At 40.4% G+C, this 15,093-nt stretch overlaps 1 protein-coding gene across 1 annotated transcript in view; it reads right to left on the reverse strand.

Moving 5' to 3' along the window:
- The window catches only part of LOC103356500 (neurexin-1a-like), a 153,400-nt gene that overhangs the window by 104,356 nt on the left and 33,951 nt on the right, over positions 1–15,093 (reverse strand). The gene's annotated exons all lie outside the window — the stretch shown is intronic.

A 15,093-nucleotide genomic window follows, 5' to 3' on the forward strand; every position in this document is an offset into this window, starting at 1 on the left:
AAATAAATAAAAATCTCGAGAAATCTTTTGGAAAGTGTGGCCGACTTTTTTCTGCCCCGGAACTGAGTGATCAGTGAGCGGATGAGAAATTTATCTCGGATGTAATAATCTGGAGAGCAAAAAAAAAAAATTATAAAAGGACAAGACTAGTTTCTGTTACTCACTTAAGATTGCAACCACAGTGGACTGAGCTGATGAGATGATTTTTGGAGGACTGGTGGAAAACTGGAGGGAGAACAGCAGATGGTGGTCTAAGAGCACCTGACCCGACTGGAGCAAGGTCTTTAAATCAGTTAAAGAGCCATCAGGCGACACTTTATCACACATGGAGAGACTCTTTAGAGAGGGGCAGACACTTCGAGCCACTTTGACAGCGATGCTTCTCTCTTCAAGTGCCACTGTTGTGTTTACTGTTGCCAATATAGGAAACCAGCCTAAATCTAACTGTGTATTATTCTAATTACCACATTCAGTGTAATATTTAAAGGTGCAGGATCACAACACCTGAGCTGCTGTTTTCTAAACAGGTGCACTTCAGATGCTATTGTTGGCTCAGAGCAGATCAAGCATGCAGACCAAGTCGAGCGTGAACCAGGTATACCTGTTGTGTGCTGGAGTGACACATCTGTGTCAGGCTCAGCAGCATATGCGTCCCTATGAATGAGAGCATTTGGAGGCCTGCATCTCTGGGGAATACTGTACACTGGTATGGAGGATGTATTGAGAACAGTGTATTAACGGCTGTGAAAAAAACAAAACAAAACAAAAAAAAAACTGGTGTGTTTATCTGATCAACTGAGGAATGTAAAAGTCAGGAGTCAATCACCTCAGTGATATAAAGCAGCAGTTACCATAAGAGCAACCAATTACACTTGGTTACAATTCAGATTTCGAGTTTGATGCATACAAGTGAACAACCGATGTAGCAGACAGCTGTTAAAGCTACATCATCCCTGCTTCACAAAGACATAGGTATTCAGCACTAATATTCCCCGTCAAACACTGACATGCAATATTAAACCTGAGCTCTTTACACAACTGAGGGTTTTTCTGTGAATATCAAACGTGTCATTACTCATCCAAACAGGCATCACAAACACTGCAGAGAGAAAGACAGAGGAGCACACAATGCACTGACGATAATGCGTGCAAGTGTACGGAAATAGAAAAACAGTGCCGCCTTAGTCATCCCGAGATGTGACATGATAAGAACAGACAGATACAGGGAGTAAACACTCAATACAAACACACAAGCTGTACAGTGTTTCAACACAGAGGGAGGCCACAGTGTCAATACTGTTTGTGTTAGCAAAGGATGTTGCATCAGGGTGCCTGTCTTTTAGATTACTCTGCTATATCAGTTAGCGTGAGTGACATAAACTCTGACCTCCGCGGGCCGAAAAGTCGTCAACTCGCTGGTTTCCGATCCGTCTGCACCTCATCATCTCTTGCTGTGCCGCAAAGCCCTGTCAGGTTTAAACGATGACTGTGGCCATGACTATTCATCATTAAGTGATTAGCTCTTTCTATGAATAGCTATCTCTCATGCATGTGCTGTTGTTGCACACTCTGTGATTATTATATTAAAGAAATAGAGCATATGTAAGCTCAGAGAAATCTGCAAATGTCAAGGTTTATGCAAAATGCAGCAGCACTTATGCACTGCATAGCGATATGCGCCGCAAAAAACCCTGTTCATTATGCAAGCTGTGAAGGCAACATAAATAACAGCACTCAAGCTGATAAAACAGCCCCTTAATAGGAAATAATGCACATTTAGTGTTGTAAAATCAAATCTGCAAATGGCAGTGCATGGTGGTGTAATGGAATGACTTCATTTTCACTTAGAGCAAAACAAAGAAACAAAACTCTGCATCAATTCTCATTCATCCTTACACTAATTCTGTCTCAATTGACTTAGACGTTATAATTAATTTAATGGAACCACTAAATGAAGTTAAAATAGCTCATTTAAAAACCCTTTTTGATAGCGCTAATAGTGAAAGCTATTTGGCTTGATTTTTTTGTGTTTACATACTGCAGCATATTTGTGTGGATGTGTCGGTCGAAGGCGGCTGCGCTATCTTGAGGTGTACAAGTAAATATGTAGCTCAAGCACATTCAACCTAATGCAGAAATTGCTCTGCACCACAATTTATCATCATAAATGCACAGTGGCATGGTTATAGTCAAATAATGATACAGTTTTTTCTCCGCTTGTTAAGAATACACACATATAAATATACACGGAGCGGATACCACCATACACACATGCACCCACTGCACAGAGTGTCCTTTCCATTACCACAACTGGAGCAGGCCCAAACTACATATATGAGAGATAAACAGATGGAATTTTGTTTTTCATTGCACACTGAGCTGTTTGTATAGCCAATAGCCTCCTTTTTCTCCTTTCACTCATTGGATTCTGTTGGCAAAGGGATGCTCTGGAATCTGCCTGATGTGACCAACTGGCATTTTTTTTTCCTCCTAATGCATAAACGATGCCACAACAGAGTTATTCATTTCCATAAATCCATTTAAATACACATTAAGATCAAGCGCGGAGGAAATAACATTCAAAAATCCTTGTACGTAAGTGCAAATAAAGGTTGCGTGTGTGCATGTGTGTGTGTATGTACACACTCATGCCAGTGAGTGGGTGTGTGTATGTGTGATGATGATGTGTCTGAGAATGCATAAACCAAATCCTAACTGTCAGTGAGAGAGATAGGGGTCACAGGTCGGCAGCTTTCCGGAGGCTTTCTTTCTATCTCCTCTGACAGTTCCCAAGATGCAGTGGGCCACCGGGGCACTGTGTCTGTCTCTGTCTGTCTGTCTCCCCTGAAATCCGTCCCAAGTAGATCAGTTCCCTTCTCAGAGTGCTTCATTCTGAACAGGTCAAGGACGGACTTTGTCTCCCTTCAAGAGTCCACAGCTTCTTTGTTAATGAACCACTCAGCTGTGTGCCAGCTAACTAGGCCAAGAAAGTGGGCAAAATGTATTTACCTGAGTATGAAAGTATTTATAAACCAACTGTTTCTGCTCTTCTCATATGGCATGTGCCCTTTTTTTTGAATGACTTTTTTTTTTTTTTTTTGATCGTAAAACCTCAATATAGGAAACAAAGACCTACTCACTTTGTCGAATACTGCAGTGCATGGATTTCTGTTGTGGTTTTGACAGCATCATCAGAAATACTCTTTAATACAAAAGCATTCTGCAGCTCAAGTGAGAATGTCTGCTTTCTAAAAGCATCTCCTTCATAAACAAAGTTTAATAAATGAGCGCCACTAGCGCTGCAGTTCTTTTTCAGTATTCTTTATTCAAATCGCTCTTTAAACTCTATTGAACTTCAACAATATGACATATAAGGTCATATGAGGAATTTCAAGTATCTGCTGTATGTGTGTTTTTCACTTTGGTTTTGAATTATTAAAAATACATGAAATAAGAAACATGAATCACATGAATAAAATGAACCCTTAAAGACAAATAAGGGGAGCTGGATGGTCTCTTGTGGCAGTCACCTTTATGACACGCACAGTGCAGAAGGTGTACTTCACACAAACTCCACGCTCAGAGCTCTTCTGTTAGAAATGTAGGCCATGGAGATTGAGGAAATATCGGGCTGCTGTGTTGAAACTAAAGGTGAAGTTGAGGAAACAACTCCAGTAAAACTCAAATGGAAGAAACAAAGCTGAGGAGGTTTCAAAATGGTTGATACTTGAGACAGCTTTCTGAGAAAAGTTTAAAGGAGCAGCTGAATGTGAGACATAACAGTCAGTAGAGGCTTAAAGTCCAGAAGCCGTATTGTGTATTGACTTATTGTAACTATTAGGCATGTGCAGCAGGCTGTACAGGGATGTTGGCTTTAAAGGTCCCCTATTATACCAACTTCAACATGTTATTGTAAATCTCACGTGTACTTAAACGTGTCTTTCAAGTTTCAGCTCAAAATACTGCACAGATTTCTAGTGCTGCTCCTGGCTTGAGCCCTGTTTAAAACAAAGTAGGTGGAGCCAAGTAGGGGCAGTGCTTATCCCGCTGTGACATCACAAAAAGGTGCCAACCTGAACAGGTTGTTCAGAGACACACTTTCTGATCTATTGAGAAAGGTAGAAAAAAATGAGGAGATGGTCTGAAAATTTGTGGACACACTCTAAATACCTTGGGGAAACAAAAATATGTTCACAAACTATCAGAAACTGGATTTTGCATAATACAGCCCTTTTAAAGGTCTGTAGAGATGAACTGTGCGATCTATTATCTGTCTTTCTTTCACTGCGATTAGTTTCGAAACTGTCAGATCTGCTGTGTAGTTGTGGTTAAAGATACCAATGACTGTTGTTATATTACTCCCTTTTTTTAAAAAAAAATTGAACTATTCAGATAAATTTAACATTACTGTTTAAATGGCAAGTAAAAGTAGCTTCATCACATCAACTGAACAACAGACAGTAGTTAAGTTTGCCAGCTACTATGGTCAGTATGTCAAGACATATTTTACTACTTACACCATTTAGGTTAGTTTCTTTTTGTTTTCGCTTGTTGTGGCACCACGTTAAGCTGGTTTCAAACTTCATATTGGGCACATTGCTTTTGTCTTGCCATCACTTAATTTAAAGTGTTCCCACACAGCTGAGGTCTTCAGCATTTTGCTCTATCCTTTAATTCCCATGATAAACTGATATGATTTTCAGTGTTAGTGAGAGAGATGTCAGGCACCCAAGCTGAGACGTATTTCCACATGTTGACAGAGCAGGTAAATGCATGCAGTTTTTAGATGAAAAGCTTTTATATGGCAGTTGAACTTGTAGTAGTGTAGTTGCCCAAATTAAACCCAAATGCATTGCTTCACCCAGAAAAGTCTGGTAAGCATTCGTAACATAATTTAAATTTTAATTATTTTGCAAAAATACATAGCTTGAGTCAAGAGAAGCTGTAATGACAGGGCACGCTTGCCACCAAATGCAAGCAACAAATCCAGTGGGAAGCGAAGCCAGTGCTGACCTTTCCAGGGTACGCAGAGCCATTCATGTCTGAGCGAAGAATTGGTGTATGAATAGCCGATGGCTTAAAGCAGAGCATGCAATGTTTATTCGTGGGAAAAAAAAGCATCACATACAGAATGTGTGAGGCTGTGACTCCATTTGTGTCTGCATACAGTAGCACTGCAGGCTTCATTTATTTCCTTGTACCTACAACAAAAATGGAGATTTAGAATTGGCCTCATGCCACCTCTAAATCTGAGTACACATAATACCTGGAGTGCAAATGGTCCACTACATTGCAAATACTACTAGTACTGGATCAGCTACAACTAGTTCACAATAATAGACAAATATACAAGCTACAAGAAAGTCTAAAGCACTCAAAGATCTCTTGTAATCCATTATTTTTGACCAACCTTTACTAGAGTGTCTCATTTCTAGTGAGGCGGCAGCACCCACAACCAAATATCCTGTCTAAAATATATTTGAAGCCCATTAAGCAGGTTTCCTCTCTAAACCATTCAGTCAAGACAGCTCTATCGCTGGTATTCACTTTGGCTAAGGCAGTGACTGATGTGTGTGTGCGCTCTCCACCCTTGCTGTCTACAGATAAGACAGGATTTGATTAGTGCCACACATAAAATCTGTCCTTAATGCATTAAACCTTGGAAGTTAGTTGAGTTCAAGGACAGTTCAGATGAGTTGGTTCCTTTGACCACCCCCTAGAGAAAAAGAGAAGCTTCTGCTCTGTCTAACACTTTTGTGCATATAGTTGATATTACATATAGCTCATAACTATGCATACATGTACTGAATATATTTGAATGAAGCCTGTTTTCTTCTCTGGGTCTGTACTTAGATTGGAATTTTGTAGATTTTTACATTACCTTCCGGAAACTGGATGAGCGTTTGCAACATGATCCCCTGCAGAACGACAGTTAAACCTGAAAAGACGCTTGCTGCGGTGACAATATTTTTAATGCTCGTCATGGCAAATCAAAAATCAAAAGCAGCAAAACGAAATATCCGCTCCTGACACATGGAGGTTCACTTCTAACCACATACACATCTTCCTGCCGTTTAGCACGCAAGACAGAGGCTGACCAAGTTTAGGAAATTGAACAATTAATTCATCATATGGTAGGTTCTCAGTGCCTCTCCTTATTGACTCTTGATCTGTGGTCACAGTTGGAGCTCTCTAATGCACAACCACTTGCTCCACAGGTTGCTGAGGACATAATCGGTTTGCCACTAAGCCAATAATGATAGGAAGCCAGGAGCACTTTGGCTCATTTCACATTAAAGTTAATATGCATGAATATTAATCTATGTTTTTAAGTTAGAATGCTTGAGTGAAACGGTAATTCATATCACGGGAAAAATATTTCTCCATCAGGTAAATTTTTAAATACATGTGTGCAAATGTCCATCAGCATCTTAGTTTGCAACTGGAGATCACGCTCCCCTTCAAACAAATAACATCTGACAGTGAGATCATTTACAAAATACCAACAGAAGCCAACAAAAGTTTTAAATAGTTAAGTAGAAGCGAGGAAACTTTTTTTTAGATTCTTCCCACAGTCCTCCTAAGCATCATGTTCAATAACCTGAGTTTATGAGAGAGGGGAATATTCACATTGTCAATGTATCACCCAGCAGGATAGTTTAGCGAGTACTCTATATCAACACTTTAATTAGTATTGTGTTGTCGAGAAACAACGGCTTCTTATTTCCTGTCAACATGCCCCTCCGGGCTACCAATTAATAAAAAACACCTCAAAGATTAGGTTCTCACCAGTGAACTGCAATGAGTTCTCGATGAGATTCTGATTATGGCAGAGATTACAATGAAGACGACTGGAAATGTGCAATGCTTTGTGCTCAAGTATAATGTGACCACATACTGTTCACTGACACAAAAATAATGCTCAAGAACTCTTGTAATAGACAGCCACAAGACGCGTTCTCTCCAGCGCACACACCACAGCTCCGTCACACCACGTGAACAGCAGCGTGAGCTTATGAAGCAGGCCGACGTACGTGTCAGACGCCGCTGTTCCTCCATACTAATGCCACGGTGCCAGCATGAAGCTACATCCCATAATAACTAAATGCCATGCGTCCTCACAGCTGTATTCTATGTTTTAGCATCAGTCATGTGAGCTATCAAGTCTTGCACATGTGTGGGAAAAAAAATATAGAAATTTTCTACAAAGCCGGCTAAACGATTCTTCTGCACTACTTCCTGCAGGGATCTCATTGCTCGGGCAAAGTTACAGACGTGTTACAGCATCCAGGGTGAGAGGAAAAGAGACCCCGTTTCCATGCCAACAGGCTTCACCCACATATGGCCACTGCTTCCTGGCACAGAAACCCATTTAAATTCAGATACTCAATCAGCATAGAAAATTACTGAAAATAATTAGGCCAGAGAGTGACCACTCATGTTGAGCTGGAGGTGGGGAACGAGTGAAAATAAAATAAAGAAAGAAAGGCACAAAAATAGGACAAAACAATCAAGCCTCCTTATGTCACCCAGCTGCTGATAGCAATTTTGAGTAGCAGACCACCTCAGTATCCATCTGGAAACAGCAGATATGTTTAGAAGTAGGTTTAGATCCACAACCTACTATACAGCTGCAGGCACTAAAACATACTGTTTGATAACTGCAAAAGCGGATCCAGACGCAGCATAACTTCAAATAAATGGCCGCTTTCAGTTAAATTCCTGCCTTGTGTGGGAGAGAGGAGCAAAGCTGTGCCGTTCCGTAAGTCTGACGATGTAAATCTTCAAAAAAACAGGTCACAAATATATGTACTGTAGAGGAAAGAAAAGGCTTAGTTGTGGCAAACAGTGCATTTTCAGCTGTGGATTAACATTAGTGCTCCAGCGAGTATTGTGTGTCTGAGATTGACTGCAGTGATAAACTACAGCGCCTGTGTTCGTGTAATGAAGAAATATCACCCAGTACAGCAGTGAGGCTCAGTGATGTGTTTTAATAGGTTTTTATACAATGGAGGCTGTGGCACAGAGGAAAAGCTATATCAAGCTTTGGGTTGCACAGATGCTCGTGTTAGTAGGATATTAGGCAGTATTGTTACGGTCTGACAGTAAGGATAATATGGAAACAACAAGTTAATATGAGCACACTACTGTACATCCACAACTACTCTGATTTATCGTGATTATAAAATGATGGCTGTGTGTAAAAAAAGGAACATTTTATCCATTGATAGCACAGAATACTCATTTCATATTACATTTGGAAATACTTCTGCTGCTTTACAACCGGTCAGTTAAACTATATGTTGGATGCGCTTTAATTCTTTGCAAGCATGCGTGCACATTTGCAGGAAAGGCTACTGAAGTGAATACACAGAAGCACTTAAGACTGCTTCTCTCATATCTCGGGGCACAATGGCTGTTCAAAGCTAGGCCAAGCGTTCAATACACACGAAGCCCAAATATTTTCAGACCCATAGATTTGTTTCACTGAGCTGCATTAAAAGAGGGCCACATCCAGGGCAAAGTTAACATTACTTCCATGTGACAGCAGGCTGTTTACTCCAGTGCCTCATATCCCCTTGGCCTCACTACTGGACTGGGTGTCCCCTTGTATCGATCGAAACTAAACTAAGTGGTCTAATCTTTGCATGCCACCACAGAGGAATGGGACAAAACTGTCTCGAGTACCGCCTTACTGCTGCTGTGTGTGTGTGTGTGTGTGTGTGTAAAATCTGAAGAAAAGACACAACTGTTCTGAAACAAAAGTGCCCTATTTTTGTTACAAGAAAAGGAAATTCTAGGAACATTCCTGAAGATATACAAGAGGTTAAACTGGGGTAAATAATCGCTCATGTCAATTCGTCGTGCTGTTATTGATTAATCTGGCAACAAAAATGTTTAGATGCTGGAGAATCCGAGCAAAACTGGAACAGATGCATTGTAAAATGAAAAGTGTCAGTGAAATCCAGCACTCTGTAGATAACTTGTCTCCATCTCGTGAACTTTCTTACATTTCTTAGATTCTACGCTTCCAGTCTTTTTTTTTTTCAAAAGAAATCTTACTTTTTTAGACTGATGCAACAAATCAGTGTCAGTATGTGTGTTACACAGTAGCTGCCTTTAGACGACATGAAAAGGATCCACGTAACAAAAAGAGGATCCTTTTTCTTCTGCGTGTGCTTAAGCGAAATCAGAATCATGTCTACTGCAGACAGCGCGGCAGCTCCTGAGCCTGGGGGCCGAGACGGACTATTCTCAAGGTACAAAGACACGAGAATGAGCATTGACTTAGACACATTAGAAATAAAGTGAGAGGGGCTCGTCTTTGCCCCCAAGGCAGAGACAATGGAGACCAGACCCGCACACAACCTCCATTGTTGATACAATATTGACACGGCACTAATAGCTCCAGCTATAAGACGGGGCCGAGGAGCAATCGAGCGAGACAAAAATTGCGTGAAGGCCAGGCACACCCCTCTCCACGACCCACTTCGACTCAACACAAACACCATTCTGTTTGTCTCTGTACATTACCCTCAGATGCTTGACCACTGCAGGCAAAGTCCCTCAGGATGTCTACACTGGAGTTAAAGTCCTACCAACACACACACTCACCAGACTAAGCCATCCCCTGACACAAAACTGGAACACTTTTTAAAAACCCCAGTGGACTTTACAGAGAAGACAAAATGCAACATGGCAATATTAACTCACGCTTCGAGGAGGACGCTCACAGTATTTTGCTTTTGGCTGATTACCAGCATCAGTTTGTACTTGCAGAACAGCGCTGATGACTTCACCGCACACAGATACATCCAGTCTGCCTCTCCTGTCAGGGTCACTAACTAAAATGTGTTCCATATGCAGTTTTATTCCTGCTGGCATCAAAAACAGCTTGTACAGTAGTGATGAGACTAAACGCGAGCTTAACACCATTCACAACCATCTACATTCATTTTATATGCATGATTATCCGAGAGAAATCTGTTTCATCTTGGCCAGCACGACTATTTTGTTTATTTATTTATTTATTTTTCGGTCAGACTGACTGCAGGTATCCAGTAGGGATAATTGGTTCTATAAATATAACTTTAAGAGACCATGTCCACGGTTCATTCAAAAAAAATAAAAAGCAAAACACTGGAACTGGGATGAAGACAAGTGTTTGGGAGATGATGAAGAGAAGATCTGAAGCTTTTTTTTTTAATTTTTTATCTATGTCATCATCTTGCCAATCATTCTGAAGTGAAAGGTGCAGCGCTGTTCTGAGAATCTGAAAGACTTTTATCATAACACATTCAAAGCACAGCTAAGAAACGAGGGAAGGCTCTGAAAAATTAAATGCAGGACAGTGTATGTGGATACATGCAACACATGCAGTCCTGTGTAAAGGTGTTTAGATGGTGAGATTCTTATCAATTACGCACTAATTGAAAACGCAATGTCACCCTGTGTTTTACTATAGATACCCTTTAGATATGGGAACTTAAGATAAGACATTTATTTCACTTTTTTTTATATAAAAGTGATGGCATGTTACTGATACTCCATTCTTGCTGTACAGTTGCAGAGCTCAGAGGAAAGGAGATTTTCAGAAAGCCAAAAGCAAAGTTTGGGTACATTTTTAGAAGGCCTATTGTCTCTGAGGATAATTTACACAATAGATCTGATACCATGTCCTTACTACTTCTATTTGACTTTAATTTGACTGCATCCATTATTAAAAGAAGAGAGAACTCCTACACAGTGCCACTTTTACTTGGAAAAAATTCACTGGAAATCCAATGTTTTAGCCTTTAGACCTTCATCAGGTAAAACTGATTGACAAACAACATGCCAGATGGATTAGAAGGATTAGCCAATTAGAAGGCACCACCAACATAAAAAATGGAAATCCACCAATCTACAACTCTACAATCTGTAACCTGTGGCTTCTTTAGATGTATCTAAGCCTTGTTTCAGGGCTCTCCACAAGCATACAGAGCAGCCAGCAAATAGGAAAGAAAAAAAAAGAAAAAAGCCAGCTGTGGGAGCCTGGGGCCGTGCACTCCTGGAGAAAAAAAAAAAAATTGGCTGTGAAAACCCACATTTGGGGCCCTCTGACACATTCTCTTCCATCATGCGTACTGATTGTAATTATCGCCTCCTGAGTTGGCCTTCCTGATTATAAACATGTAGTGAGTTATTAGGCTTCTCGTGCGTTGTAGCCCACACAGTCTGTAAACAGCTATTTCTGACCAAAACCTATGTAATTAAGAATTATTACACCTTATGGTATAAGCTATTTCCTATTTATTGACACTTGCAGGTTTATCGAGGCAACTCACATGAAGGTTAATGTATTGCTTTACAACAAACATATTCAGTAAAAACAAGGTTGTTTTAAGGGTGAACATGTTTTTAATCCCGCCTCTTATCTAGAGGATGCACCCTGTCTGTTCAATCAGCGCAGTTCCTAATATGCTTTGTCATCAGGTATTTTGCTGATATTTATCAAAACGCCAAATCAAATCTGCGCTCTATGCTCAGCAGGACAAACTTTTCATCACACACACGTCGACCCAGTCTCACAAAAATGACATTCCTGTACAATGGAGCTGCATTACCATATACATTTTGATAGAAACATGTTTTCTCCCTGCAAGGTGAGACGATGACATAGTAGGAAACGCGATTTGAAGACATTAGTTTTGCTTTTGTTTTCACTCACTGTTTGGTGAGGCTTAGGAAACACATCTGGCTTTGGGTAAAAATTGAACATTTTACAATGTTAACTACATTTTAGAAGGTTAGGTTAGATAGTAATCTGGAAGAAAGTAAGTGTCCTTCGAAATGTCATGGAGAACACAGTTTAGGAAAGATCATAATCATAATGCTTGCTGAGGCTAATGGTCATACATATACACACAAAATGAATCAAATCTTGTTGTCTTAACTATGTTATTAGAATCAAGCAGCTGGCTGGAGTTAATGGGTAGTTGGCTGTTTGGTTATAGATGAAAACATTGGTGTCTGTATGGTTTTATACATTTTTTTAATCATCCCAGTGTTTATGTACTTCTGCTGGGGAAGTCTATGAATTCTTTTCGAATAAATTTTTCCCCCTATTTCTACTGTTTTGTGACTGAATGCAGGGATTTTGTAATATGGCAACCTATTCAACATAGTGACAATATCACACACAAGATTTACCATACAACTATCATTTTGGAAGATATGATTTTGGATAAGTTGATAAATGTTATTATTTCCAGGGAACAGATAGAGTGGTGTAGTTTCAGTTTGTGTCCATAGTTGATGTTGGATTGTGCCTTTTAAATGACTAAATGCATACAGCCTGAGGGACCGAAAACCTGACAGCTCATCACACTTATTGTCTTCACCTGAGGAAGTGTTGCGTATATCTGCCTGGCGTGTTCTTTGTCTCACAGCTTTACCTGATGAAGAACTGAATTGTTGTATCCCTAACAAAAGGACAGCATGTGGGAGTTCTCTGTTCTCCTATGGATATTTACTCACCTCTCCACAAGGAACTGAGCATGTGCAAGAGACTCTGTAGTCTAGATCATTTTAATAATACAAACAAGACGAGCGTTTTCTCGTATAATAACTGAGACTGTAAAGCAATTAATTTAATTGTAGGTCACTGTCAACTACTGTCACATACCGCTAAGTGCGCCACATTTCAGCTTTGAAGAAAGTAAGGCTTGATTTGCAGCAACAGCACACGAGTATCAGTACACAGCGATCAAAATGATGTACATTTTGAAATTTACACAAGCCGAACACTGCAATAGCATTGTAGTATCAGACATAATATTAGCTCCCTTATGATTTGTGACTGACAGCTGTACAATTCATCCTGGCTAAATGTTATGAGGCCAGGGGCTGTGAAATGGATTTTTTCTCCTTGTGATAAGGCAGGGTGCCAAGACTACCCACTGGAGAAATATCTGGAAATGCATTGAGCTTCCCATGTAAGTTGCTTTCTCAGAGACCCATTGCTCTGTTGTAAATTGCCTGCATTTCAGCTTATGCAAATACATCTGGTAAAAAGTGGTATTTTCTTCAGCGATGCTCCTCTCCTTCTTTACCCCCTCATCTTCTCCCCCCCTTCTATCCCCATGACAATCCATCAACACAGATAAAGCCCAACCATCTCCAGCTTCATTTTTCCTACTTGCAGATTTTCCTTGGCAGCATCAGGCTGTCTTGCATCACTATTCTGAGAAGCAGTTCAGTTCATCTATAGTGAAACAGATTTCTCGGGAAGTATGTTTTGTGTTGTGTTTTTCTTTTTGGTTACATATTGCATTCTTTGGCCTTGCACATTGATCTATGCTATTGTTTTGTCAGGTCAGCCAGAATAATGAGACTAGATAGAGTAACTAGACTCAGCAGGTAGAGCACTTTTGTTCAGACATAATGTATGCATACATGCCCTGTGAGCCTTTCTGTTCCCAATGCTGTCAATGAGCTCTATGGGTCTGAATAGGATGAATATGTATGACAGAAGGGAAGAAACAAGTTCCAAACTGTATTTCTTCTCCCTTTAACACACGAGGAAGGTTCATGGTGAGTTCGCCTACAAAAATATCCCCCCCCACCCCACCCCCCCCCCCGGAAAAATTACAGTTGAGATGCTTTACTCTGCTAACAAGCATGTATCATCTGGCCTGCCCACCTCCTCATGACTGAAGCCGCCCCACGCTGAGCCCCATTCAGCGGCCAGCGCGCTGTGAGGTTGGGAAGTTTCAGTCAGCCGTACAACTCAATGGCCCCCACAAAGGCGANACCCCGCCTCAGCCCCACTCCTCTGCTGATCCAAACACAAGTCTAAGGAATGAAAGGTAGAGCAGAACGAGCAAAAGGAGGGCCGGCATCGGGACGGGCTACACTCAAGCTCACATATCACGGACAGAAGAATCCTTTTAGCGTTATCATTGGCTGCAGATATGTTCAGGCTACGAGGCTGCACAAGAATCTATTAACACTTTCCGTTGATAACAAAAGATGGGGTCTTATCAAGCTGGTAGAAGTGACACAGAATGCATTAACATTTATGGTGCTCTCTCCTCTGCTTTTGTGTCATCTCCGGAGTGCCCACTCTGTTCCTTTCTCCTTAATGCAGTTCAGCACTTTGCCCATTCACCCCTTACTGTGTGAACTGCTGCAGAAGAAAATAATGACCAAACAAAATCCCCTATGCATGTTTTGCATAAGGAAGTAGCCCATTTTCTAAAGGTGGAGCAGACATTGCCCTAGTTCTCTCAAAGCTTAACATTAACGAGCACACAGTCCATCAAACAAAACGCCTATTTAACTGTCTTTAAGAGAGATTAATATCACCAAACTTTTAAATTACATTATGCGGCAAGAAAAAAAAGTTGTAATCTGTGTGTGTGTGTTGTAATTCTATACTGATGTATGGATTCATTCTGGTAAAACTCCACTAAAAATAAAGAGCACTTTTTGGTCAAAATGATTTATTTGTTTGTTTGTTTGACATGCTGTTGATGTTTTATTTAGCAGATCACAATGTGTGTTGCTCCCTCTAGTGGCTCAAGTCCTTTTTAATGAGCTTTCTCTGAATTGTCACATATGTCAAAGTTTCTACCCCAGAGGGTTCTGCTTCATCTCCCTCAGTGGAGAGACAATATATTCATAGCAAAACTACCAACATAAAAACTGTGTCAAGATTCAGTCTAATTAACCAAGTTGTAACATAGTTATCCTGTGCAACAACAGTTTGGACCTTTGCTTAAATTGAGTGGATGAGTTTGCTATGCAAGTGCATTTCTAGCAACTTTTGTGCGTCACGAGGAAACCAAAAATAGTACACAGACAGGAAACAATAATGAGCTTGAAACTGAATGCAGTGTGAAAGCAAGAGATTAAAAAAAAGATGTCCTGCTGTTGGTGATAACTCCCACCTTTAAATATATGATACCAAGATTTTCCTGCCAGCCTTTTTAGCTTGTCTAAAGGAATGAACTCTGCATCTAATCCTGAGAGATATGTGCAAGGTACGTTATTCTGTGTGATTTATTAGTTCTTCATTGAAATAAAAAAAGATGGCCCAGAAAATATATG

The sequence above is a fragment of the Stegastes partitus genome, unplaced genomic scaffold, assembly GCF_000690725.1.
Source record: "Stegastes partitus isolate 25-593 unplaced genomic scaffold, Stegastes_partitus-1.0.2 Scaffold206, whole genome shotgun sequence".
Classification (NCBI taxonomy): Eukaryota; Metazoa; Chordata; class Actinopteri; family Pomacentridae; genus Stegastes; species Stegastes partitus.